Raw genomic sequence first — 25,510 nt, 5'->3', positions numbered from 1 at the left:
CAGTACAACAGAGTTCGGAGTTGGGGCAGGTATGATTATTCTTTTATGAACTAGTTAAGGCTCCCTAGAAGCATGTTGATGCATGTTGACCAAAGCCTCTAAAACTCAAAGCAAGGCCTTAATGATTCGACCAATACCTATTGTTTCTTCCTAATCAGGCTATTCTTCTCAACTCAGTCTAGAGCTACCTTACTCTTCTGATATGAGTTAAGAGTTTTTCTACTTAGTCATGTCTTTATAGCAGAATGTACTTTCGGTTCTTTCACCATCCTCTTTCCATTCTCCATCCACTTTTGGTCCACCACTGTAACCCTTGAGACTCTCGGTTATTACCACTGAGGTTTATGGTTACATCCATTCTGTGTTTATGATCTTAGATATGTATACCACGTGCTGAGTGAAACCCAAAATTCAACACCTATAAATATAATGAATTGATGGTGAGTTATTATATTCAAGATCTTATTGGTTACGTACTGAAATCTCTTTTTTTTTGCGAGATCTTTTATGAATTTGTCTAACACCAAGACTTTTCTTCCCATAAAGATCCAATTTATTTTTGTTTTTCAGATTTCTATAAACTCTTTTTTCATTATAAAATATATCCTACCTACTTGTTCAACAGACCACATCGGTCTCACAAGTACTTCTTCCAATGCTCGATCTTATATTAAGAATCGGCGTTCGGTTGAAGATAAGCCACCTTAAGCCTATGACTTAAAAAGAAGCCTTTCATTGTTTCTTTACAAACACTTGATCGTATTCTCAGGAAACCACACAAGCACTTGAAGTCCATCTTGGCTTTAAAGGAAGCGATTCTTGCCTGGAATCACCTGCTTTCTGTCTGTCAATAAGACATCACTCACATCCCATATACATTTGCTTTATTTATTTATCTTTTTTCACTCTATTGCACGAAATTTTTTTATATTACAACATTCTGGTGATGATATGTTTGAGCCTTATTTGTCCTTTAGTGAAATAAGGGAAATTCAAGTTCTTATGGCAAGTTACATTTCGAATGCTGATTGAGGATAAACTTTTAAGCGCGTGAATTTGAACGGTCTCTATACGCACACGTGCTGACGCATACCTAGGAGTAACCAACCTGTCACACTGCACTTTTTCAGGCGACGTTTTCGTGATCACGTCATTATCGTCATGATTTTTCTCTCTCCTGGCAACGGTATATAAAGGGTTTCGATGATTATTTGTCTCCTACCAGCAACAAAGTTTCTCAACTGAAAAGGCGAATTAAATTGTTCATCTTCCTTCTTCGATCAACAACGGTGACTTCTTCATCCGCTCATGATCATACCGCTTCGTCCGCATTTCTTTCTATTAAGCAAAATCAGAATATGAACATCGAACTCAATCCGTTCTTGTATGATTCATATATGTTACATGTTGTTGAGTGTTTGAAGTATTCCCCGTTGGTTCTAGCCCTAACCCAGGTTGAAGTTGTTCCAATGTCACTCTTGTCCCAAGTTTACTCTTCTGCAACATACGACAAGAACAACGAACACATCTACTTTCAAATCCATTCCAAAAAGGCCTCTATTTCTAAAGGAAGATTTTGTTCATTACTGCATCTTAATGTGGATTCCTCTATCATCTCACCCAACTTCATCACCACTGCATAGTTGCTCTCAATGCTTTATGATATGGGTTACACAGATGTGCTAACCACCATTACAAAGATCAAGAAGTTGTGTCTACTATCTCAGTGGAACAGATTACTTACTCTTCTTATCAAAAGTTTGGTAGAGCGAAGTGCTGGATCTGATGACAGAGATGATGATATTGAAGAAACCATAGCTGATGCCCTCATGAGAAAGAAAAGAGACAGAGAGTTAGATGAAAATTTGAAGATTGCAAGGGAAGCAGAGGAGAGGGAGAGGAGAAACAAGGAAGAAGAAGAAGCCTTAAACTGTAAAAAGGTCTTATTTCCCTTATGGACGAAAGAGACATTAATCCATCAAGCTATAGAGTTTCCAAGCGTTTATTGGTTGGAACCTGTTGCTTCTTTTGATTGTGATAATTCTAAGGACTCGTAGTTCGAATTTTGCTGATCACAAGAAAATCGTTTACGTTTCATTGTTTTGATTGGACTGTCGTGGTTCCTTTCCCTCATCTGAAGGTTGACAGAGAGCTTATTGATTTCTATTTGAGTTATGGGCAACCTCAATACCTGACATGGAGCACACAGAAAATAATGACTATCAAGGTACTAAAAACGACACATGCTGGGAAGTTTGTGAATGTAAATTTTAAAATCACTCGAGGGTCTGCAAATTCGGTGTCAATGATTTCTCTACCAGATCTTCCAAATCTTAATCCTCATGATTGTATTCTTTTGTTCAACATTCTGCTCACCAATTCGAGGGAATATGAGTTGATACTGGAGCATTTGAAGAGGATGTTAGCTTCGTATGTTTATGAGGTTGCTGGCATGGATCAACAGATAGCGAAGGTGATGCAGAAGAAGTTAACTGTCAAGTCAACACCAAAACCAGGAGATGTGAATAAAATGAAGATAGGCCAAATTGATTCAAAACATCTCACTGTAATGTTTACTAAAGGTGAAGGTCATAGATTTTTGTTCACCCTTGTAGATAAACATCTATTTTCAACGGACTGCTTGGAGCATATAATCAACATCATTCATCGGTGCAAGCAAAACTCCGAAGCAGACAAGAAGAACTTCATAGACATGCTTCAGTGGTACATCACGTTTCGTCATCATCTTTTGGCTATCATTCCGAAGTTGTTCAAAACTGTAAAGAATTCTTCTACTGCTCAACCGAAGTAAGCTTTCGGTCCCATTGACGCAAAGGGGGAGATTGTAGACCTTAATTGTGTTGTGTCATGGGATTTTTTTTGTATCTGGATTGGGCCTGTCCATCCATGATTATCTAGTAGGGTTATACAATAAATATGCATGCATGTATGCATTATATGTTGACGACTTTTATTACGTTTATTCTTTGTAAGCCTAAACACCTCTACAGTCGAAGTTCTTAGTCGAGCTCTTTTGAGGCGTTGAAGCATTAATCATACGACATATTCAAAGCCATATTCGTGTTTATTTACGTTCATAATTGTTTGTATGCATATAATCTAACGATCATGATTGAACTAAGTTCTAACACAATGTTTATAAATAAATAGGGGTAATATAGATATCAATAAATGTGGATAATATAGCCACTAAAGGATTGATATAAATAGGCCATTAATCAAAATATTCAATTAAAATAATATAGATAGGATGATGCCGTGATTTTGAAGAATTAAAGTGAAACATGAGATTCTATTTCAGATAATTCTTATATCACTTCTATTGACTCATTGTTTTTCTTAAAGTAACTGAAAGGGGCTCAAGTATTATTAACTATTCAACATGGACTAAAGTTAACGCAATAACTCATTTTGTCTATTGTATTATTGAAATTAGAAAAGTGCTTGAAGGGGGCCAAGCATCCGGCAACCCCCTAATCCCTCCGCCTCTGTTTCTATTTATCACTCTTCTCTTCATTTTTTTAAAATTTAAATAAAAATAAAATCAGTATTAATTTATTAAATAAAGATATTTAAAATCAAAATTTTGAATAAAACCTAAAATTTAAAATTAACATAAAAATAATTAAAACATGACAATAATGAAGTAGGACAATATTAAGTCAATATTTACTCCTAAGAGTATGACCAATTATAGAGTGTTGAGTAAATTAGTATACAATAAGTGGTGATCTAAACATACAAAAAACAAAACACAATAATAAATTAATTATAAATGATAACACTCATGAAATATAAATAAATCTCCATTATTCAATCACCATAATAGTTACAAGATTTATTAATCATTAGAAATGTTTCAAAATATCAACTAACTACTAAACTTAACATCATCTTTCATGTCTTTGATCTTAGCATGCACACTATGTCTTTCATTGGTCATCCATTTTGTGAACAGATCCATTGGATTCTCCTCTAATGATATTCACTTCAAAACTTGTCCATCCTCTACTCTTTCTTGAATCTAGTGTAATTCCCTCTTTATGTGCATTGACCTTCAGCGACCCTTATGTTCTTTAGTTAGAGAGACTGCACCTTCATTATCATAAAATATCTCTAATGGGTCTTTGTTACCCGGAACAACTCCGATGTCACTTATGAAGTTTCTAATCTAGGTAGCTTCCTTGAATGCTTCACTTGCAATAATGTATTCTGACTCACAGGTAGAGTCTATCATCGTCTCCTATTTGGAACTATTCCATGTCAATGCACCAATAATTAAAACAAATACCCATCTAGACTATGACTTTGAATCATCTCTATTTATTTGGAAACTTGCATCAATATATTGCATAACACCATGCTCTTGTTCACCACCATACACAAGCAACATGTATTTCGTATTTCCCAAATACTTAAGAATGTTCTTGACAGTCGTCCAATGACTTAGTCCAGGATTTTCCTGATACCGACTCACCATACTCAAAGCATATGATACATTAGTACGAGTATATGTCATAGCGTACATGATCGATCCTATTGTCGAATCATATGCGATTCGACCCATTCCATTATGTTTATCACTAGAACTTGGATAATGGGACTTACTAAATTTAAGACTATGATGCATAGGAGAATTTCCTTTCTTGGAAACTTCTATATTGAATCTTTTCAATAGCTTATTCACATATGTATTATGATTGAGTCCTATTAAATGTCTAGATCTATCTATATATTCTTATACCAAGTATATATATTGCTTACCATAATTCCTTCATAGAGAAACACTTTACGAGCCAAGTATATATACATTCCTACTCAGGAACACTGTTTCTATGAGTAATATGTTTTCAAAATACAATATAAAGAAGACATCGACACTCCCATATCTTTGGCATACACGTATATGACTCATTTAGACTTCTAAAAAAACAATACTCTTTGACTTTTTCATGGAAAAACAAATTCCATATTTGTGATGCTTGTTTGTTTTTCTTGATGACAGGTCCTTCCTTGACATACAATGTGTGTCATACATGTGTGTCGGAAGTTTACGAAATGCAAATGCGTGTCGTCTTCATTTATGACATGGCCTTCCTTGACATGCATTTACGTATTCTCTGTGTATTTTATGATACACAATGTGTATCATTAAAGGGTATTTTGTAGTAGTGTTATAGAGCTTCTCAAAACCGTCCACTCTCTTTAGGGATTCCAAAATGTTCCTCTTGCTCACCTATTGAAAAGTTAACATTCAATCCTTGTACCTTTAAATAAGCCCTGATTGCTTCTAATTATTCCAATAAACTCCAAATTAATTTTAAATATTTTTTAATTAATTTATTAGCCTGTAAGAAATAAATAAACTATTTATCTCACTTTCTTAAATCATTTTCTAGCAATTTTAGCTCTTGAAGGCAACCTTAAAAGAACTTTGTTATTATTCCCAAAGTTGTACCAATTAGTTATAACAATGGACACCCATTGTTATTTGTTATTATTTCCAAGATTTTACCAATTAGTTATAATATTAAGCCTTCGGTTGTTAAATAGAGTTGAAGTCTCGGTCCCAAAGACGCAAAGGGGGAGATTGTTAGGACTTATTATGTTGTGACATGGGCTTTTTGTATTATATCCGGATTGGGCCTGTCCATTTGTGTTTCTCTCGCAGGGTTAGACTATATATATGCATGCATGTATGCATTATTGAGAGACGTCTTTTTAATTATGCTTGAGTTTTGTAACCCTAAAACACCTGTACATTCGAAGTTCTTAGTCGAGCTCTTCTAAGGTGTTGAAGCAATAATCATTCAATATATTCAAGCCATATTCATGTTTATATTTATGTATTTATTTGTTTGCATGCTTAGAATCAATCGATCCTGAAAGAACTACGTTCTAACAATTGGATGGGGATCTCGGTACCTCCCATCGTATAACTGCCTCAATATTGGCTGGGTCGACAAAAATCCCATTATGGTTAATGAGGTGTCCCAAGAACTAGACCTCTCATAACCAAAAGTCGCACTTGGAGAATTAGGCATAAAGCCTCTCCATCCTCAATACACCAAGAATCTCCCGAAGATTCTACTCGTGCTATTCTATAGACCTCGAGTACATCAAAATTTCATCGATAAATACGATCACTCACCAATCCAACATGGGCCTACACACTTGGTTTATGAGGTCCATGAACATTGTCGGTGCATTGGTAAGCCCGAAAGGCATCACCATGAACTTGTAATGCCCATAACGAGTCTGAAAGGCCGTCCTCTAGATCTCCTCCTTGTAAACTGTCATCTGATGATACCTATATCTCAAATAAATCTTAGAAAACCAAGACACCCCTACAACTAATCAAATAATTCGTCAATCCTCGGTAGTGGATAACGGTTCATGACCGCCAACTTGTTTAACTCCTTGTAGTCGATGTACATCCGATGTGAACCATTGTAACATCCGTTTAAAATAGAATAATTAAATAATAAACCTGGAACCCTGAAAGGTAATTTTTATTATTATTTTGTATTATTATAGCCCAAAATCAAATAATAATTAGCAGGGTGTTGGTTTCGCGGAGCCAAATGACAAGATTTCAAAATCTGGGGGTTAAAGGGTAATTTAAGGATTTATTTTGCAAAGGATTTTAGAAGTCAGGGGGTGTTTGGTATCATTTGGACTTAATATGAAAGGATTTTGGATGGTTGGGGCTAAAAGGATTAATTATGTACCTAAGTTGAAAATAATTCATCATGGAGGGGCCATTTGGTAACATTTAGACTTAAGTTGAAAGAAAAGAGAGGAAGATGGACCATTTCTATCATTATGGGTCGAAGTTTGAAGGGTTCGGGTATATAAACGTCCATTTCGCCCCATAACCCTAAGCCTAATCTCCACCTCCAGCCGCCACCTTCTTCCCCATCGTCCAGCCGCCAACTCCCTTCTTTATCTTGTTGCTCCCATCAACTAAAGTCATCGGCGGACCATTACTACCAACAAAGACGAAGGATCGTCGCCCCATTGTTGATCCAATCATGGAAATTGGAGTCTAACGACCATGGAGGCTGTTGTGGTTCGTGGTTAGGTTGTCAACACCCTCCCTTCTCAAGTCTTCTGCCGTCGCGCCTCGGAGATGCTCGTCATTGCCATCGCTACTCATAGCGCCGACTGTAGGCGCTACTGCTGCTCACGATTCGTTGTACACCACCACCACTATCGGACATTGTGAACAGCAAAGAACTTCCTGTAGGATGCCGGAGATCATGAGACGAGAGTTAGATCCGATGTTGTGGTCGTAGAAGGGGTTGGTTGAACCTGTTGCTGTTGGGTCTCGATGTTGTCGGTAGCTGCCATCTGTTGCCATCTTTCATCACCACCAGCCACCGTGGAAGGTGGCTATGTGTGTGTTTTACTTTGTTTTTAGGTGTGTGTTGGTGTATTATGTTGTATGTATTATTTTGGCCAGACTTCACGAGAAAAACCACCACCACCACCGTGAGGTGGTGGCTGCAACCTCCAACCACTGCCTGCCGCCACAAGAGTGGTTGGGTGTGTGCGTATGTGTTATTATGTGTGTTCATTCATTTGGATATTGCATTGTAATATTGTATTTTGATCGGAATGATTAACGAAATCCATCACCACCACCTCACGGTGGTGGCCACCGCCGCGAGCCGCTATTGACCACCATTACCCAAGGTGGTAGTGGGTGGTGCCCGACTTGTTTAACCTTAATTGGACCCAAAACTTCACAAAAGGACTAATTGGAATGCTATTGGGCAAGGTTGTAAAAATCGCTTGACGTTAGCTAGTCGGTGGACTGGGGTCAAGGGATTAATCGGCTAGGCGGAGATTAATCGAGGACCATTAATTGCTAATTTGTTAGATTTTAAAAAAGTAAATATGATTGATATCATATAAAAGTTCATAAATATCACTAATATTATAACAAAATAGGTTAATATGATAAATACAAGACCAATCATACTTCAAATAGTTTCTATTGATATATAACTTCTTCAAAGTGTTAAAATTTCATCGGGTTCTACAGTTTCAGTCATTTTGTATACATGGATTAATCGCTAGGCACTCTCTGGGGATGAAAGTGGGTCCAAACTTGGACCGGATGGACCCGAACCCGGAAAACCCGGACCCGGTTAATGGGATTTTATAGAACCGGAAACCAGACCAGTATATAGGAACCAGTTCTAGTTCGGTTCCGGGTAAAGTGGGTCTAGAACCGGAAAATACGGAAACATCAGAGTGGGTAGGGTGGAACCGGATAAAGTGGGTTTAGAACCGGAAAACCTGGAAAAACCGAAATGTTTTGGTAATTACTTACTACTTAATGGGTTGAACTTTGAAAATTTTCAAATTGATATGCCGACTTTGGGGGACTGTAACTCATTGAATATGAAACCAAAATTAAGAAAATTATAGTCTAAAATCACGTACAAACTCTAAAATACACTCTGAAAAAAAACCGCATGTCAATCTGACTTTAAATGAATGAGATATGCATGTGTTAACATTTTCACATAATACAAATTATAAAAACAAATAGGTGAAAAGTTGAAAATTTTTAGTTTTGATATCCCGACTTCGGAGGATTGTAAATCACTGAATGTTAAAACAAAAATGACAAAATTAAAGTCTAAACTCATTTAGAAACTGTAAACTACCAGTTGGAAAAAACTACATGTCAATCCAACTTCAAACGAATTAGATATGCATGTTTTCAAACTTTCACCGAATACAAAAAAACTGAAAAACTAAAAACTTCCAGCTTTGATATCTCGATTTTGGAGGACTGTAAGTTAATGAATATAAAACTAAAAATGTCAAATTTATTGTCTAAAATCATGTACAAACTCTAAAATACATGTTGGAAAAAACCTCATGTCAATCGGAGTTGAAACGAATGACATATGGATCTTTTAAACGTTTCACAAAAACCGGTTCCGGTCCTAAAAGTGGTTCCGGTTCCAAGCACCGGTTTCGGTTTTAGACCCGGTTTACTCGGACCCGATGGACCCAAACCCGGATTACCTAGAACCCGGATAAAGTCAATTTTTAAACCCGGAACCGGAACCGGTTCTATATATTCCGGTTCTAACGGTTCTGGTTCCTATCCGGTTTTCTGGTTCTAAATTGCATCCCTAGCGCTCTCTAATCGGTCAAGTAGCACCTAGGGATTAATCGGGACCTAATCGAGATTTTTACAACAATGCTATTGGGTTAGAAACCCTAATTTTTGGAAATTTGAAATTTGGAATTGTCGGGACCCGCATTTGGGCTGTTAGACTAGAATTTTTAATTATGTTCGCCTAAATTGTATGAATGGCCTAGTAGAGTGATAGACTTAATGGTTCTTGTTGGGCCATTTATTTGACAAAGCAACTGTAGGCCTTCGTGGGCCAATTGGGAACATATTTATGGACTAAGGAAGTTATTGGGCTTTAGGATAAGGCCCATTGGAAAGGTTTGGGTCCAATTTGGAAAATCAGGACATAAGTGGGCCATAATTGGACCTTTATGATTATGAGATATTAGGCCATTAGAATGCCAAGTGTTTGGACTAAAATAAATTTTTGGGCCTTAAGATAAGCCCATATAGAGGTTTAGACCCAATTTGGAAAATTAGGCCATATGTTGGCCCTTGATTGATTATTTGGCTTTGGGCTTCAGAGTTTGAGTTTAGGCCTTTGTTTTAAACCAAGATAGGTTAGGGTAGGAAAGTCTCCTTACCCTAAGTATGGAGTAGTGGTTATGCATTGGGACCCAATTATTAATTAGGTGTTGTTTTGATGTTGACAGTTTGGGAATTTGTCGACCAGCAGCTAGAATTTTATCTGCAGGACTTCGGAAGTGTGAGGTGAGTCTCCTCACCATACCAATGGGTCTAAGGCACCAAGGCCGACCCATTTATTTGGTTGTGATGATTTTTGTTAATTTGCTATCGATACATTACGTATTTATGAGAATACCATGCTGATGTGTTTTATACAAACAATCCTATGTGTGCATGCAACCCTAGAGTTGGATTTATGTTTTCAGTATTAGTTATACAACTTTATGAACACAAAAAGAAACTTGGCATGCTAGTACTATTTTCAAAATCCACATAGAAGAATATAATACATACCTTTTGTTGTTATATAGTAATAACAACTAGTTCCTTGAATCTCCTTAGTTTTGAAAGCATGTACCACAAGTGTAGTACCTCTAATGGCTCACAAACACACTAGGTGAAAGGATGAATATGGGAGAGAGGAGAGAAGGGTATCTTGCCCTAGAATTCGTCCCTTTTAGGGTTTCCCAAAGCTTGGACAAAATCTTAGTGCCTTAGGGTACTATTTATACATAAGGCTAACTAGGGTTTCAAGGTGTAAACCCTAATCCCTTAGCTTAGGGCCTAAGCAAGTCCATGGACTCCTCTCCTTAAGCCCTTGGACAAAAACTCCTAGATCCTTCTAGGATTTTCGTTCAAGCCTTAATAAAGGTGATCCAATGGCCCAAATCCTCAACTATTGAATAATTACAAAATAGCCCTTACACTTTCAATTAGTTCCTTTAATCTCAAAATTAAATCTAAATTAATTTCTGATTAAATACTAATTAATAATATGATTCCAAATTAATATATTGTTCATATAATATATTAACAAATCATATTTATACCCTAATTTATTATCCTTAACAATAAACCAGCCTCTACCTTAACAATCATCATGTCTAGTCACCAGTATGATGGCAACCCAAAAGGACCATGCACAATCGGGTCAAGTACATACCAAAATAGTTATGGACTTAGACACTAATCCAACAGTCTCCTACTTGGATAAGTCTAATAACTATTCTGCGTATGACTTCAGATCCTGATTAGCAATCGTAGCTTTCAAAAGCCGTTGTCAACTCTGATCTTATCAGAAACGTGTCCTTTAGATAAGGGATCATATATTCCTCCATTCTTGATATCACATAGACGTGAGACATGGATTGAAATCATTCTCTCAGTCTATATGTTGTTTCCCAATTTCCGATTTATGACGACTGACAATAGACTTCAATTGAACACATCAAATTAGTCCCGGCTTGGCCAAGCACTTAGGGTGTCATGACTAAATCATCGAGGGGCCCAAATATATCACTTTTATCCCACTTTGGAAAAGGAACGGATAAACTTCGACTCAATGCTTGCTTGTACTCACTCATCGAATCACACACAACAATAAGTTTTATAACACCAAGTTACTGGCGTGTTTACTTATCATGAATGTGCAACCGACCAGCAAATAACAACTCACACGTCTCGGTTTCAAGAATATACAATATTATCGACTCACAATCACTCGTGATAAAATCCATGAAGTGATTCTTATGAGCGTGGGTTTAATCTAATTCTCAAAATCATATTCATAAGCACTCAAGAACGTCGCAACAAACCTTTGCTATGTCTAATACACTTTTGATAATCTACAAACCAATTCATGACAGTCTTCATTCATACTTACTTCCAACACATGAACGACTGTGGACCATTCGAATAATTTGATTATTCTGAAATAATTAATTATTTAGGAAGTCAAAACATGCAAAGTGAAATACAAGAATAATACTAATCCTATATGGTCCCAAACCTTTGAGTATAAATGAAACGCCTTTTATTTATCACCATATTGATTACTCATTATTTGTTGTTTCGGTTAATTAACTTATTACTTGAATTATTACTACAATTGTCCCATGCTCTTAGCATGCACACAATGTTTACTTACGGTCCTTACTTTGTGAAATAGATCAAATGAACACATTTCCAATCATACTCATTTCACAACTCCCAATTCTTATCATAAGTATAAGAATATCAAATTCTTGTCACTTATAGAGTATGCTAGATTCTAACATTCTATGCAATGATCCTTTCGTAAAGTCATAGCTCAAAATCATCAAGACTTGGCCAATCTATATCAGAAACAATTCTATAGATATAATGTCTCTCACTCAAAGTACATTCCTTTGAACATCCTTCTTGCATAAAAGTTTCTAATCTAGACATAGATTCTCAATATCTAACTCCCAATATGGAAACATTTCCAGATTTTCCATATGACAACTCATTCTTAATAGAATCTTATCTATTCATAATAATGTCGATATGGTTCATCCAATACCATACTTCCAACTACTCACAAGCGACCAATCCTCAACGAACTTTGGATCATCCTTTGATAGTTGTTTAATTATCTTAGTCAAAACCGATTCTTGTCCTTTTTTCCTCATAATGTGCTAGACATGTGGAAAATTTTAGAATGGTCAAATATTATGGCTGTAACATCTGGATATCCAGGTATGGGAATTTGAGTAATTTATATTGGGGAATAAGGAGACTCGGCGAGTTGACGCCTCAACTCGTCGAGTAGGATCGTGTTTTGGGGACCAGTTTAATGAAGGGACTCGACGAGTCAGATATTTGGACTCGCCGAGTCGGTGCTGTGAAGGAAAAACCTAATGGTCCGGGTTTGGGACCTATTTAAAGGCCCTTATGTCCTTTAGTGGCGGCCACCTACACCTTTGAGAGACCCCTATCGAACCAGAGAGCTAAGAGAGTGAAGAAGAGCAATTTTGGAGCATTCTTGAGGTAGTTGTGCAATTGAGTAGTCATTTCCAGCAAAGGGAGGTCACGGGGGGGGGGGGGGGGGTGTCGATTCAGAGCTTTTGAGCTTGCATCTTCACCATAGAGGTATCAAATCGTTCTCCCTTTTCTGTTTTGGGTAAGATTGGTGATTTTAGGGTTTTCTTGCTTCTTTTATGGCTTGATTTGTGGAGTATAGTGTCCCATTGAGTGTGAAGCCATATATCTGGACCCAAAGAGGTCCAGAGAGTCCCTTCCATCCTGCTTTATGTATTCTATTTGAAGGTTTGAGCTAGGGTTATTATGTAATGGAGGGTTTCACCCAAATGAGCTTTTAGAACCTTGCATGAGTGCCCAAGGTTCGACCTTTTCGTGGTTGTTGGCTTTGAGGGAGTTAGATCTATGGTTTGGTGAAGCAGATCTGACCATAGAAGGTCAGATGAGGGTTGTCATGGGAGCAACTCGTCGAGTCCATAGGTAGACTCGACAAGTCGAGTCGGGGTTGCCCCGCGATTCGTTGTCGAGTAACTCGACGAGTGGAAAGGGAACTCATCGTGTCTAAGAGGTTTAAAAGGATTTAGGGAACCCACATGGACTCGCCGAGTCACTCTTGTGTACTCGCTGAGTCTGGTCAGTGTTGACCGTTGATTTGAGTTGTCTTATGTTGACTTTGAGAGTTTTGGTCAACAGAGGTAATAGAGGTCAGGGAGGGGTAAAATGGTCTTTTACCCATTACCTGACTAGAGAGGGAAAGAATAATCGCCAGTTAATCAGATTTGGGACTTCGAGTATTAATTAGAGGTATTTGCCTTATGTGTTAGGCGGTGGCGAGTCCGAGGTTCGCATGTGCAAATAATTGCTTTTGGATTGCCAGGTGAGTCTTCTCACTATACTTTACCTTGAGTAGGTAACCAGATTTATGTGATAGAGTATTTGTATGATGTGTATGTTATGTGTTGTACTGCATTATTTCTATCTGATTTATGCTGTGCATGTTTACAGAGTTAGAACTGGAAGGTTCCCAGAGTTAGAACCTGAGGGTTCACAGAGTTTGGGTGCACGAACCCACAGAGTTATAGCCTCGAGTGGGTAATATGTGTTATATGTGGTATTTTAGGGAACTCACTAAGCTTTGTGCTTACAGTGTTTTTGGATTACGTGTTCCAGGTTTCTTTTAGGATCACGGAACGGCACCGGCTTGATTGTACACACCAGAGAAAGAGTCATATTTTGAGGATCCTTGTTTATTATGCACGTGAAAACGGAGTTATGTTTTGTAATTTGATTATGAATGAGATATTAAGAAAAGTGTTTTTAAGAATTAAACCATTTTTTTAAATGAAAATTTGTTTTGAAATTTACGGCGTTACAATGGCACTTGCAATCGATCCTATACCCGAAGCGTGTGGGACATGATGCATAATATCTAACATAAAGATACGATACTCTATCAATCTTCTGCCATAATATTTTATGTGTCATGTTCTTACAATTCGAACCATGAAGAGGGATGCCGTAATCATAATCGAAATTTAAGAACACACTATGTATCCTTTGACTAAATTTATTAAAATTTCTCAAGCTAAGCTTTAGATTTTGAAACGAAGTACAATATTCTCACCCTTAATTATAGCAAAACAACTTTTCAACCCTTACGACTTTGAAAAATATAACACTTTTTTCTAATTAATATTGCTAACTTGCTATACTTGCCTTAAAAATCATACAAGCATAATATTTATTCTCCCACTATCATGATGATTATTATCATATAAGCATAACACTTATGCTCCCACTAGCTTTAACATGTATTCAGAAAATAGTTGAACTTCCAGAATACCTATTGAATTTCTTAAGTTCATATTTCTAATACCCAATTGTCAAATCTCACAATTCGAACTATGGAAAAGGATGTCGTAACCATAATCGAATTCGAGAAAACAATTTTCACAATTGCTATCTTCTTAAAATCTCTCTTAGTGAAAGCATTTCCTCACAGCCATTTCATGAAGGATGGAATCTTATGACACTTCGATTTTATGGTGTATGTGTTCCTATCCATGTGAATTTGCCAAAACCAAAGTTTGCGACAAATCCATACTCATATGGACCGAACTTTCTCAATCTTGATTTCCTGCCTTATGGTAACACGAGTGCCCACCATGTCTTCCAAGTAGTTTAGCAACTTATCCTTATATATCAATGTACTTTCCATCGATCAAGGTGCTTTGTCTTTATGCATTCAAATGAGAACTCCTAGAACTCACTTGCATAATTAACTCAATTGGAATGGCATAGAAACAAAATAATGTCAACACGATAGGTTATAAACCTCAAGTTGTGTGCTAGTGATGATTAATTAGGTTTATTCTTGATTTGTTCCCTAAAATTTTCAAGACCATCATTAAGACTTCCACTGACTCCTTGACATATAAGGTTCTCTTGTCAGGAAACATTTCCTGACAAACAAATATTCAAGAGTTATTGTAGCTTTTATCAAGACAAAACACTTCACATAATTGGTCCTAGTTGGTCTTTGTCTTATCCAAGACAGCACAACTTACAAATTTCAAATGTGCAAGAATAAGAAAACTTTCCAAATTCCACATTTGTTGAGTGTTATAAAACTTCTTAAGACTTGTCACTCAATTCACAATCTTGGAGTGTAACTCTAAGACTTGATATTGGAACGAAGTATGATTGACTTCTTGATTTAACCATTTCCACAATTCTCGATCCCTCTTCTTAGACATACAAATGCACTAAGACTCACTTAGAGGATCAATTGAGATATGGTTCTTAATCATTAAGACCTATCATAAAACATAATAAAAGGTACTCTCCCTTCTTCTTAGAATAGAGAAATTTTTATCTTTCTTACTACTTGATTCTTCTTATTCGTTCTGCTATTGATTGAAACTCTTTCAATCAACTCAGAATTATACTCTATCTTATAAGTATAACCATATTCACTAAACTTTAGTAAATCATGACAAATATCTTTGTCACTCTTGTGGTAGACTTGATCAACGTACGACCTAGTATACTCGATCTCCTAGTCCTTCAATTTACACTTTGTCAAAGAATTAGTCTAAATTTCCCAAATGTGAAAGTTTTCATTCATCATACAATACTCGTTGCATGATTCCAAGTTTCTATTCACTTGGAACTTGGGCGATGAGAAACTCTCCCTATTTGATAAATTCTTGTTATTTCCACAAATAACATAATTAATAATCAAATCCATTATTGCTAATAATAGAAACCTTCAAACATCAATTTTTCATACACGCAATTGCAAGGGTAAATAAATAATATAAAATCAAATTTTATTTTATTGCGGAAAAATTTGTCCTTACAATGCAATGGAAAATTATGTTATTACATATTTCTTAGAAATCTATTCTAACTCTAAGTAGTAGCTCAAGAATCTAATCTTCAAGCAACGGGATCGAAATCCATTTCTTCACGATTAGATTCAGCTCACCTCTTCCCTTAAGCTTCCTCTCTTTTGTTCGATCATACAAAACATAAAAATGTAATCTAATCACATCATGTATTAAGAATCTAGAATAGGAACTTAAAAGAGTTAGTTAATGGATTTTACCTGAAGTAGAGCGATACGTCTTGACTCTCCCATGTCTTAGATCTCTCAGGTAGTTAGGGCAGCTTCGTCTCCAATGCCCCTTCTCTTGGCAATAAAAGAAAATGGACTCCTTTGGCACAACACATCGGACAATCATAGACTTAGTTCTTTCTAGACTTCCAATGTTCCCAGTGTCCATTACAGTTTGGGAGTTTGATTCACCATACAAATTTGCTTGACCAGCACGCCAAATCATTGTTGATTCAGCAGCTATAAGCAAATAGGTGAGATCAATGAGGGTCATGTCGTGATCCATCATACAGTACTCTCTAACGAACTTACTATATAATTCAGTAAGCGACTGAAGAATCCAGTCAACAGCCAACTCACCTAAAATCTCAACACCCAACATCCTTAACCTATCAATGTGTGACTTCATCTCTAAGACGTGTGCACACACAGGTTTCCCATCTTCATGCTTAATTTCCAATAGGGATTGAGTGAGCTTGTACTTTTCAAACCTTTGAACTTGTGGGGTAGGGAGAACAATTGGAGGAGGTGGTGGAAGTGAAGCATGATCTCTTGTTCCTCGATCGAATCGTGGAATATCATCTTCATGTGGAAAGCTTGTTCCACGGGATTTGGGAGGACCATAGTTGTCATACTTTGACATCTACAAAACGAAAGAAAATTCAAGTTAAGTTGATTAGAATCCTTGATGTGACACCCAAATGAAACATCGATGCTAGGATCCAACACAATACTCTACAGCCTAGAAGAGGGATGTTGTAATCTAGTTGCAGAATATTTGAAGGAAGGTAAATGACGATTTACCAATTTCCACCATGAAAAACGAAAAAAAAAATTAGGTTTTAAATGTTTTGAAAAATTCCTAGAACCTTTGAGATTCATTGAACTTTTCAATGGCATGTTTAAATCTCGATATGCCCATCGATTTGTGAATAGGATGTTGAGGATCACAAAACAGGGTGTGAATAACCATGCAAACTTACATGGTGCCCCCAATGTTACAGTCACCTATTCGATGTGGCGGTTAACCACACACGCTCCACCAAACTATGACAAACATTGAGTCACCCTTTTCTACCTTTGCTTAGAACCATTTTGTGTGTCGGTTAACCACACACGCTCCACTAACGTCTTCGCAAGGTCACAAAGTGTAATTTCATGGAATTGCATCACTTAACTTTTTCCTAAAGTAACTAAGATTGGGAATTTTGTAAAAACATTTAGTTACTTTATACATCATTATACTTTTAATGGAAATGGTTTTCCCTATCATACCCGTTAGGCTAACGACCCTCCACCAATCAAGGAAGCGGTGGGTGAGAGTGGACACCCATTAAACAGCCATTTTATAGGCCATAACCTTATACCCCCCTTATAGATTGGCTTCATGAAAGAGGCCTACTAATGGTAAGACTAGCAGTTTAAGTTATACATATATATGATATTAGACTTTTAATGTTATATATAGTATAAGGTGTATTTTACACTTTTAAAATACTAGGTGGTCTAATTTAATAAATTATACTTTTAATTTAATTAAATGTAAACCAAAATTTATGGGTTTATTAAATCTCTTTTAATTATACACTTTAATTAATTAATAAAACCACAAGGGTGTAATTTGAATTTTTTTTCAAAATACTAGGGTTTTAGAATTTAACATTTCAAAATTAAACTTTTTAATCAAACAATTTAAATTCCAAAACTTGAGGGCAAGTTTTGAAACTTTTCAAAACATAAGCAAGAACATTCTAGATCAAATTACAAATAATAATAATTAACCAATTAATTAGTAATTATCTAAATATGACCTAATTCAATTTCTTGCAAGATAATCTATCAAATAATTCAAATAAATCAAGTTTATCACATAAGGAAATGATTATCTAATTAATTTGACAATTATCTTTTATTTGGTAAGGATATCCTTAAATCCCCTAGAATTTGAAATTATGGGATGGGATAAATCAAAATCTTTAATTACCAAATTTAAACATTTAAAGGATAATTACAAGATATGACATTATCTAAATCCCTAAAATTTAGGATCTAATCTTGGGAACATATGATTTTCGAAAAACCCTAGGGTTACATACCCTAATTTCAAAAATATGGAGGCAAAGGAATGGGTTTTAAAACCCTATCAAAAATTCTCCAACTAGGGTTTTTCAACCCTAATTGCGAAAATTACCAAGCCCTAGGGTTTACTAGATATAAACCCTAATATGTCAAGTTCATACATTTAAATAAAGCTAATTGAAAACAAAAACCAAAGGCTCTAATACCACTGATGGGTTTTATACAAACAATCCTATGTGTGCATGCAACCCTAGAGTTGGATCTATGTTTTCACTATTAGTTATACAACTTTATGAACACAAAAAGAAACATGGCATGCTAGTACTATTTTTGAAATCCAAATAGAAGAATAGAATACATACCTTTTGTTGTTATATAGTAATAACAACTAGTTCCTTGAATCTCCTTAGCTTTGAAAGGAAGAACCACAAGTGTAGTACCTCTAATGGCTCACAAACACACTAGGTGAAAGGATGAATATAGGAGATATGAGAGAAGGGTATCTTGCCCTAGAATTCGTCCCTTTTAGGGGTTCCCAAAGCTTGGACGAAATCTTAGTGCCTTAGGGTGCTATTTATACTTAAGGCTAACTAGGGTTTCAAGGTGTAAACCCTAATCCCTTAGCTTAGGGCCTAAGCAAGTCCATGGACTCCTTTCCTTAAGCCCTTGGACGAAAACTAGTAGATCCTTCTAGGATTTTCGTTCAAGCCTTAATAAAGGTGATCCAATGGCCCAAAGCCTAAACTATTGAATAATTACAAAATAGCCCCTGCACTTTCAATTAGTTCCTTTAATCCCAAAATTAATTCTAAATTAATTTCTAATTAAATACTAATTAATAATATGATTCCAAATTAATATATTATTCATATAGTATATTAACAAATCATATTTATACCCTAATTTATTATTCTTAACAATAAACCAACCTCTCTCCTCAACAATCATCCTGTCTAGTCACCAGTGTGAAGGCAATCCAAAACGACCATGCACAATCGGGTCAAGTACATACCAAAATAGTTATAGACTTAAACACTAATCCAACACATGCGGGGGTTCCCATGGTAAATATTTATATGCGATATGCTAGTTGATTGTGTGGTATTTGTGTGCTAGTTGTATTTATGAGACTTGCATGGAAGACTCCTGGGGGTTCTCGAGGCAGTTGGATATAAGTCCATGTGGGGGTTCCCATCGTATTCCAGGCTAAGACCATGTTGGGGATCCCATTGCAGTTATCTAATACCGTGTAAGGGTTCCCATGGCATCCGGTGTCAAACCATTGAGGGATTCCATGACACCTTTATATGTTGTATGTATGGCTTATATGGTTTATATATGTGTACTGTTAATTGATTATATGTTATATTGATATGATATTGGTATGGAAGACCCTAGGGGTTCCCGTAGCAGTGGATTGAGACCATGTGGGGGTTCCCATGGCAATCATGACCATGTGGGAGTTCCTATGGTAGTGGGCTAAGACCATGTGGGGGTTCCAGTGGCACCCAGTATAAGACCTTGTAGGGTTTGCATGGCATAGTATATGTTTGTATGCATGGCTTATGTGATATGTGTAGCTTATACAACTAATATGGATTATATGATTATGTTGATTATGTGGGGTATGCTTTGTGGAACTCAACAAGCTTCGTGCTTATATTTTTGTATATAGTTTCAGGTATCATTGTTTTGGAAAGGAAGGTCTCGGCTCGATTGCAGCGCACACACCCGTGTTTCTACAATATATGATTTTGGGACGAACTCTGATGAATGTTTTAAATTAATTTTGCTTTTGGAATGCTTGGATTTAAAGATATATATGTTTTGACTGTATTGAAAAATGAAATTTTTATCGTTGATTTTTGTGTTGTTACAAGTTGGTTTCAGAACCTTGGTTTGAGGGATTCGGATATACTTTCGGGTGTGTCGGAACTCAAACTGAGGATCTGTAAAGTTTTCAAAAGAAAAATGTTTTCAAGAAAAGAGTTCTCTAAGACAAATAAAGGGGTGTGGTGCATGCAATCGGTTGAGCTCAAGTAAGTTTCCCCAGAATACCCATATATGTTAATTGTTATAGATTGATTTATGAATCTGTGAATCGCATGCTAGTTAGGGCTAGGGGAGATGCCTTTATATGTTGTATGAGCTGGTAGACATGCATGCTAGTGCTGAGTAGTCAATAATAGATTGGACTGATATCTAGGGCTTGTAGCCTTGGGAATATTGGATACCATGCTAAAATGAGAACAATTATTGGTAATAGTAATTGCTAAGTATATGCTTTTAAATTTGTATATGGTAAGAATCGTATAGCCTTAGAATAACTAATTTGACCTTATTTCCTGTTCCTTGTCTGGTTGTGGTCCTAGGGTAGATTCTATTATTCGATAGTCTATCAGATCATGTTATGTGTATAATTTTCATGCATAAGGCAACCGACAGTAAGGATGGATGGATGTGAATAGCATGAGTTGTGGTAGGCGGTTTAGCAATTCGGAGTGGTAAGCGGTTTAGCAATTCGGGAGAAGTTTTGGATAAATCCGTGATAGTAGCCAGCAAGACCTAAGAATTGACGGATTTTTGTAAGTGTTTTGGGCGCTAACCAGTTCTCAATTGCCTTAATTTTGGATGGGTCCACGTGAACTCCCTCTTAACTGACCACGTGACCCATGAAATATACTTTCCTGATCCATAATTCACATTTTGAGAACTTCTCATATAGTTTCTTTGTTCTCAGAGTTTGTAATAATTGACGAAGATGTTGGCCATGCTCCTCTTCTCTTCTTGAGTATATAAGGATGTCGTCAATGAAGACTATGAAGAATTTGTCTAGGTAAGGACGACACACTCTGTTCATTAAGTCCATGAACACAGCAGGTGCATTCGGCAATCCGAAAGGCATTACTACAATCTCGTAATGACTATAACGAGTTCTAAACGCTGTTTTGGGAACATACTCCTCCAAAATACGTAACCGGTGATACCCAGATCTCAAGTCTATGTTCGAGAAGTAGCTTGCACCTTGACGTTGGTTGAACAGATCGTCAATGCGAGGTAGAGGATAGCGATTCTTAATGGTAAGTTTATTGAACTCGCGATAGTCTATGCAGTTGCGGAATGTTCCATCCTTTTTCTCTGGACCGGTGCTCCCCATGGTGAGAAACTTGGTCTTATGAAGCCTTTGCTAAGTAGTTTGTTCAGCTGGCTGGACAATTCCTACATTTCTGATGGTGTAAGATCATAGGGGGATTTGGCTACATGGGTAGCCCCAGGGATTAAGTTGATTCTGAATTTGACTTGTCGTTTAGGTGGCACTCTTGGGAGATCATTGGGAAATATATCAGGAAATTTGTAGACCTCATGAATGCTCGTGATATCTTTCACTTCTTTCTTTTTGTCTACCGTGTGAGCTAAGAAAGCACATTACTCCTTGCGAATATACTTTTGTTCCTTGATACAAGAAATGATCTGAAGGTTCGTTCCGAGTTTGTCATCATAGATGATAAGAGTTTCGTTTTTTGGCAAGTTTAGGCGAATGGCTCTTTCATAACATAGGATGTCGGCATGGTTAGAAAACAACCAATCCATACCAATAATGACGTCGAAACTTTTGATAGAGACCGACATAAGGTCTATTGGGAAGGAAAATTTATTCAAGGTCAGGGTACATCCTATGAATATGTCGTTAGTGTATTCGGATTTCCCATTGTCCATTTCTACAGTGAACGTTTCTTTCAGTGGTTGGGAGTTTTGTTTTAGTAGGTGTTTGAAATTATGGCTCACGAAGCTCTTCTCAGCACCACAATAAAATAGAATGCATGCATAAGTATTTTTGAGAAAAATTGTACCCGTGACCACCGTAGGGTCTGCCACAGCCTCATCGTGACCAATTTCCAGAATTATTCCAACTCCCTCATCATTTCCAGCTTTTGGACAATCTCTTTTTAAATTCTCGAGTTCCCCGCATCCATAACATGCTTGACCTACTCCAACGGTAGGTACTTAGCTAATCGGTTATGGTGGTGATTTACATAACCGGATAGTATGCCCTTTTCTGTTGCAGTTTCGACATTGCATTTCCCGGTAATTTTCATTGTGGTGTAAATTACACTTGTTGCATTTAGGGAGACTACCAGCATAAGGCTTAGCTGGTGTGTGGTTAGCAGGAACAACAACAGGTATAGTAGCAGCATAGACTGCCACTAACTGTTTCTTCTCCAAGGATTCTTGAGAAGATTGGCCCTTAATTTTACTCCATTTTCTATTCTTCTTCTTGTTGTTGTTGTTATTATTGTTGTTGTTTCCTTTGGGTTGTTCTGGAGCAAGAACCACAGAGTTTTGACGGGCTCCATGGTCAATAAGTTACGGTGCTAGCTCTTTGGCACTGTCAAAGGTAACAGGCCTGGAAGCACTAACACTTCCCTGAATCTGAGGTAACAGTCCCCAGATATATCTTTCAATCTTTTTGCTCTCCGGAGCAACCATATCCAGACATAGGATCGCTAAGTCGTTGAACTTATTATTGTAGGTTGTTATGTCTGAACCAACCGTAGTAAGACCCCAAAGCTCTTGTTCGAGCTTCTGTATCTTACCCCACAGGCAGTTCTCCCGCATCAACATTGACTTCAAGTTTTCCCAACTTATCGAGTTAGCCATTACTAGAGTTAGTGACTTAACATGGCCGTTCCACCATGTTAGGGCTCTATTAGCAAAGGTACAAGTAGTGAATTTAACTTTGCTACTTTCCGGACAAGAGTAGATTTCGAAGTTTGCCACTGTTTTCTCAATCCATTGTCTTGAGGCCATTACTCCCCAAGTCCCGTTAAAGGTCCTAGATCTGGCGTTTGAAATTTCCTTGTAGTTACACTCCCAATGGTGCCCTTGATTTTCACTCTGATTGGATGGGTGTGCGCCATTCCCTAATCCACATGTGCCAGTGGTGTTTATATGTGACATAGCAACTGCAACAGCTGCAGTGACCACCGCTTGAAATGTGGCAGCGTCAAATTGAGGAGATGGTGGCGGAGGTGGTGTTGGTGTTTCATTAACATTGACACCCCTTGGGTTTCTCCGTGGAGGCATCTTTCACTTTAAGAAATAAAAGATGAAAAGACAATTCGATATCAAGAATAAACATGAATCTAATATCTATGAACTAAAACACTTAGTTCAATTTGAATCTTGTGAATATTTAGTAATAGAAATCTATTACAAGTACAACTTGCAACAAATAATATGAATTTGAGTGGTTATTTTTCAATGAGTATGAAAATGCATGTCAATTGTATTGCTATATTAAATACATATAGTCTGGAAAATTTGACCTTACAGCAGGTCTACAATATACCACAATACTGGGAAAACATCAACATCAAACCGACCTATCGAAATGAAATTTTCGTTGTCATATTGAAAAACATGAAAAATAACACTAGAACATATACGTAGACTTAGACTATAACCAAAATTTATGAAATAAGATGTTTATGAAAATTGTAATAACTCTTATTAAAGTAAAATGCTTATCATTTTATTGATATACGGTTTTGTACATATAGTAAAAAGCAGTATATACATTTGATATCTTAATTTACATTAAAATAGAAAATAAAAGTAGTGTAAACACTACTTGTGGCGAGTACGGCTCCTAGTACTGGGCTCTGTCACATGCAATTCTGATTCCCTTAAACGCCTCTCTAGTGTAATTTGACTCTCTTGAAGTGATCTCATTTCATTTTGAGCAACAATCATTTCTACATGGAGCATGTCTGTGTGATATCTGGTTTCATCGTGATCTATGTTTAGACGATGAAGATTTACAGCGTTTTCTTGGGAGGCAGCAGTGACTTCTAGGATTCGGTTGATCGATATCTGGGAATGATCAAACTGACGAGAAATACGGCGCACTATAACAAGGAGGGCCATGTCAGCCGATCCTCCATTACTGATGTTATAAAAATCTCTGTTCATTCCAAATGGAGGGCGTTATCCTTGTTGTTTGCTCCACCTGTGTAATTCTTCACCCCATGCTGGGGTTGGACCTTGAAAATGTTGTTTGGCTACTGGGCGTTGTACTCCTTGCGGTGGATTATATACCTCTGGTTCCGAGTCTGTGCCATCTGAATTTTCTTCATCACTAGCCTCCTCAGGTTCCTCTTCAGGATTATCTTCTATCCAACCATTATTCCCCTGGTTAGGAAAATAGGGATCTCCAGGTGGAGGGTATCCAGCCATTTAGTCTATACGAAGAATTAAAGATAAGATTCAAAGTAATGATGTAGTTTTACAAAATACTTCTATTGTATTTAAAATTTGTGTTCGGCTCTAGAGTTTCTTCTATATATTTAGTTGGTAAGTTTTAGACTTGCTGCAACACTACCTTCACTCCCAAACACATGTTGGTTGTATCCCAAATCAATATAGTTGATCATGCTATATTAATCCTAGATAAGATTACATAACTACCCAGGTTTGACTGCAACGTCCAACATCCAAATACTTTTGAGTTGTTATGATTGTGATATTGTTCTTGTATGTATGAGTGTTATTATACTTCATATAAAAGTATTTAAATTTTTAAAAGCATACTTGTAGTTAGAGCTCTCAGCCCCAATGTATTTATACTTTGTATATCCTTTATGGATTGATATACTAACTTCACTATAAACAATGTTTTGATACCAATCTGTCACACCCCCAGACTAGACGACGTAAACGTCCGGGGGTGGAGGACTTCATTTGTAGTATCACAACACATGCATCATAGTAATCAAAGTGAAAACAACCATTGTATTTAAAAAGTAAAGGTATTTACATCAGTTCAATCTTTGTATATTGACACCAAAATAGCTACAACAAAATACAGAAGATATGACTCAACACGACTCTATCTTCTCAAAAGTTTGGGGAGTACCTGTTTATTGTTTCCTTGAGAATACAAGTAATTTGAAAATAGAGTATCAAAATAAAGTTAAGTGAGTGCATAAGTATTTATGTTTAAAAGTATGTTTTCTGTTCCCTGAATATGTAAACTGTTCCAGAAAATTTTATATTTTCTATTGTATATGAAAAGTAGTTTTAATCGCATAAAACCGTTCTCTTTGTAAACCATTATTCTGTGTTTGTATCCTTTTGTAAAACCTGTAAAAGTGAATGTG

This window comes from Lactuca saligna, chromosome 4 (genome assembly GCF_052625555.1).
Source record: "Lactuca saligna cultivar CGN05327 chromosome 4, ASM5262555v1, whole genome shotgun sequence".
In the NCBI taxonomy this organism is placed as follows: Eukaryota; Viridiplantae; Streptophyta; class Magnoliopsida; order Asterales; family Asteraceae; genus Lactuca; species Lactuca saligna.
Note: the sequence above shows the minus strand (reverse complement) of the source record.